A 4,951-nucleotide genomic window follows, 5' to 3' on the forward strand; every position below is an offset into this window, starting at 1 on the left:
GTGTGTGTGTGACTGGTGTGTGAAGAGGATGTTAATGCATGAAATTATTAAGGGGGAAAGACGGAAATGTATTCTAACCATTATGTGAGATAACAAGAGGCTTGGAGAGGGAGGGTGAAATACTGTAAATGGAGGCTTTCTGCTTAAAAGCCAAGTGATTATTTTTATTAGTTCTTTTCAGCCTTGGCATAAAGAATCAGCCTTTATTGCAAAATCTGTGCCTCAGATCCTTCAAAAAGCCAAGGATGTGAAGGGGTGTGTGTGTGTGTGTGTGTGTGTGTAAAGCCACAACAATAAATCAATGGGCATTGCAAACCATTAAGAAAGTGGTACCTAGACACCTGCCATCATAATTAATCTTAACAACTCTAGGTACAGCACAGATGTTGTATTGTCTAAATCTCCTAAGAGCAATTTTTGGGGGTGCTATTTGTGAAAAGGAAAAAATTATTTAAAAAAATAATTGCTTGCTCTCTTAACCAAGCAAGGGTTAACTATGGCTATTTAATGGTTTAAACTCCTCCATAAATCCTGAATAGCCCAACACCGGAGCTCTCTATTGGAACACATCAGGCACTATTCCATGGGAGCATTTCCATAGAGTTCTGTCTAGAATTTGAACGGAGAGTAAAGGATGGAACTAGGTTTTGCTTTCTAAATGTTTGTTTTCTGCCCATTTTCAAAATGAAAGCTTGCTCTCCTCTTGACTGTTACCTCCACCCCCCAAGGTGCCCCCACCCCTTTCTTTCAGATGCATTCATCACTTGATTCCAATGGGAAAGGACAAGGCCAAGAAAGAAGCAGGAGAGAAGAGTGTCTCTGCGTTTCCAGACCTGGCTGGCTAATCCCTCTGGCTGGCATTGTAACGAGTGAGGAGGGTGTGTGTGTGACCTGGTCAGGTCTTAGTGTTCCGCAGGTGTGAACTGGGAATACTAGAAGAGCTACCTTGAATAGGATCGTTATGAGCCCCCAATGAATGCCAGTATTTCTTCCTCGATAACGCAAATGCCAAGACATTCCTAGAGTTGTTTAAGAGACTAAAACTGAGACTGGTCACTAAGGTGAAAAAGTAATCTCAGATCATACATAGGACACCATCAAAGAACAATCCTGAAGGGTGAGTGGTTCTGCGAATTGGGCTCCAAACAGAAAAGCCAGCAGTTCCCAAGGACCACAGGCTCTGCTGGTGTGTGGAGTTACAGACTCCCCCACCAGTGCCCCCCAGGGGTACTTCTGCCGGGCCCTGGAGGGTCACTGTGAGTTAAATCAACTTGATGGCAGTAAGAAATTACTTCTATCCCATGGCCCGATGACTAGAATTTCAGTAAATACCGACTGTCATTAAAACTCAAGTAGTAAACTGTTTTTACTATTTTCCAGCCCATGGCAAGTACGAAGTTAGCGCGAAGCTGAAGTAATTCAGATTAAACTACCGTTTGGTAACTAATTTCTATTTATGTTGTCAAATTTTGAAAGAGTGGCAAAAGGGCCCAGATTTAGCGTTTTCCTGGGAAGAACACCTTTTGTGGACACCTGACTAGATCTCTGAGGATCACCTGCAAGCAAGCCGTTTTGGGGGGTGGGGGTGGGGGATACATGCAAGAAATTTTCTACTGTTATCTAACGAAGGTATATTTCTTAGAAGGAAAAAACAAATTTCAAAAACACCAAACCACAAAATACCACTGGCACCTCTACAAAAAAAAGCGGGGGTTATTTTAGACATTTAATTTTCGCCAGTACACGCAGACACCCCCCCTGAAATGCTATCAGTCTAACCTCAAAAGGCTGCTGAGAAGTCTATAAAATAACAATTTTCACTAGAACAAAAGGCGTGTACATTTTATATTTGTTTTGTGGATTTTTACCAGCTAATGATTTGAAGGTGTAGCTATGATGAGATAATTCAGAGTATCCATATAATTGATTATAATGCTAAAATAATTTATGCTTCCACTTTTGAACATGATGGGGACAAAGTGAAAGTTAATCAAAGCAGTCATAGTAATTTACATTTATGCTTAAAAGTATACAGAATTAAAAAATCTATACTAAACAAATAGCCATTGTGGCAACCCTGATGGTGCAGGGAGTATGTGCTTGACTTAGGTTCACACCCACCACTGCTCCTCAAGAGATAGCCATGGAAATGGGCTTTCATCAAAACAACATCTCGGGGAGGCCTTCTGCTCTGTCCTGGGTGGTCACTATGAGCCAGAACTGATTTGATGGCAACGGGGTTTATGGTGTGATTCTATTACTTTACTATTTCCTGCATTTGAACAAATGTAAAAGGCTACAGGTTTTAAGGCACATCATTAAATGCCCCTAAAGAAAGAAAAAATGGGGGAGGGGGAATGCCAATGACACTGTGACTTGCCACTGGTTATAAGATGTTCCCGAGGCTTTTTAAAGGAAAAAATAATCCTTCTTAGAATTGATTAAATAATATTCTTGTAAATTCCATCGACTTTATGAGCTGGTGATAATATAATACATACGAATGCATAGACTCCTGGGGAGTATTCTGTCCTACCTCATAAAACGTAAGAAAACCTATGAAAAATGCCCGTTGATTAAAGAGATACCTTTCAGACATACTGAGAAGTATGTGCATGTGTTCATGCATGGGGCCTCTCATAATAAACCATGAGAAAGGATTTCTGTGTTCTCATCACCGAACGTCGTGTGCTTTGTAACCAGTTTTCCATTACTGACATTTTCCCTCCAAATATAAGTTTTTTCGTGGCCCCTAGAAAACCAGTACTCAATGTTCCCTCTGCTGGCTTTGCAGCGCATGAAGTATTTCTGAATGCTACTCTTGAAGCCATGTTAACAGGCAGCCAAGATAATTTTTTGGTGCACACACACAGTCCTGTTTTAGAATAAGAAACTCATTGTCTTTGAGTGATTTCAACATGTCAAATGTCAAACTCAGGTAAAATACCCTCATCTCATTTATTTTATCCCATTAAATACCAGGACTCCATTTCGAGATGCAAGTATACTGTCTGTGAACGCATTTCTTTCTTTTGCTTTCACACACCTGCACGACACAAAAGCTCACACCCATAAAATGGGATGAGGTGCAAACGGAAACAGAATTCCGTCCTGCTGCTTAATGTAGTCCTATAGCATATAAAGTGAGGGAAATCTTGATGGAATTAGTTTAACAAAGATTCTGGATTTGCACTGATTTTAAAGCTTTTAAAGCCAGGCCTGGGTTCTAGCAACAGATTCTAGCTGCTGGTCTTCTCTGACCAAATAGTCATTTCAATAAAATTCCAAGAGTTCTTTGCCACCTGAACTTCAAGGTAATGCGTATTTGATTGCATTGGCCTTTTCAATGGAAGGGGGTCCCAGGCTTTTCACTTCCGTGCTCTATTGGAAAGACTTTCTCTCCCAGGCTTGAGTTTGTTTCCGGGTTCAGTAAACAAGGTGCAAGGCATCCTTTGGGGTTGATGGGTTGCAATGGAATGGAACTTCCTTTTCAGCTGAGTTTGAAAAAGAATATATGGAAGTAATGATTATTTGAAGATTTTCAAAGCAATCCTGGGTGAAATGAAACATGATTTCTTTTTGCTCGTAGGGAAACAACAGGAACAAAAACCAAGTGGTGGTTAGAAACTCACCTACCCACACATTGTCACTCCTATACCCCCACCCACTCACAACCGGGGCAAGTACTAAGAGGCTGCTCATGCCAGCTCAGTGGGCTCTTCCTCAGTTTTCTCAAGGGAACAAGTAGAGGGGGGTGGTTTGCTTGGGCCGCGGGAGATCTGAACCGTGAACAAGGGCTTCTACTCGGTTTCTCAAAGCGGAATCAAGGCGCACCCACGGTGAAGACCTAGTTGGCCCTGCAGCCTGCTGGCTCTCCAGCTGGGACGCAGCCGCCGCCAGGTGGCAGCGCTGAGCCTCCCGGAGCCCAAGAGAAGACGTGGGACAACATGGGGATGGGTCAGAATTCTCTCTTCTCTCCCACCTGGCTCAAGCCTCTATCACCCCATCCCTAACCCTCCTCTACTTAGCCAGGTATTAAGATGACTTCTGGTTATTTTTTTCATAAGTCCAAGTTTATGGTTTATAACCAACAAGGACTTCTCAGAAGCTCCTGGGGGTGGGGAGGGTGGGGGAAGGAAGGGGAGGCCAGGGCTATTTCCCTGGTTGGATTCGATAACTCAACTCGGGTGTCCATCAGTTACTGTGCCCAGAATCATGTTGCTGGAGCAGGGACAAGTTCGAGGGCAGTTTCTCCACCAGCTACGGAGAAACGGCGCTCACTTCTTCAAAGACTAGGAAAGGCCACCCCTCCTAAAAATAATAATCATTTTTAAAGGTGGTTTCCCTGGGCCCGCTGCTCCGGCCCGAAACTCCTGGAGGAGGAAGGGCGCGCCCCCACGTTCCGCCGCGGCGGCTCGGCCTCGCTTTTCGATCACAGCTACGGGGAAGAAATAAATTGGAATGGACTCCGGCTGTGCTTTCTGCAGAAAAGGCTTCCCCACTGTAAACATGTTTCAGGCGATGCTGTCAGCAGCATTTTAACACCCGTCTTCCGTGTAGGTTTTACGACCGGGAAAGGGCCGGAGACACACGCGCTCGCACGCACGCGCGCGCCCAGGGCGGCCGTCCCCGGCCCCGGCGAGCTCCCAGCGGTCCTTTGAAGTCGCCACTGGCCGCCGCAACCGGGGAGGGGGGGGAGGGGGAAGGGCAGTGCTGTTTCCCGGGCTCCTTCAGGCCCCACCCCCACCGCTCCCGGGGAGCCAGCGCGGCGCTGGGTGCCCTGCTCCATCACTGACCGGCACCGACCGCCCCCCTTTCTCACTCGGGGCGCCGAAGTGCTCCGTGGGAGCCTGGCCGGTGCCACCCCAGTCGGGATGGACCCTCAGCGCTCCGCGCCCCGGGATAGCTCACGACACTAATTCGTGCACCGGCCGGGCGCCCCCTCCCCGGT

This window comes from Echinops telfairi, unplaced genomic scaffold, assembly GCF_000313985.2.
Source record: "Echinops telfairi isolate 266 unplaced genomic scaffold, ASM31398v2 ScPeMD7_5868;HRSCAF=6743_0, whole genome shotgun sequence".
In the NCBI taxonomy this organism is placed as follows: domain Eukaryota; kingdom Metazoa; phylum Chordata; class Mammalia; order Afrosoricida; family Tenrecidae; genus Echinops; species Echinops telfairi.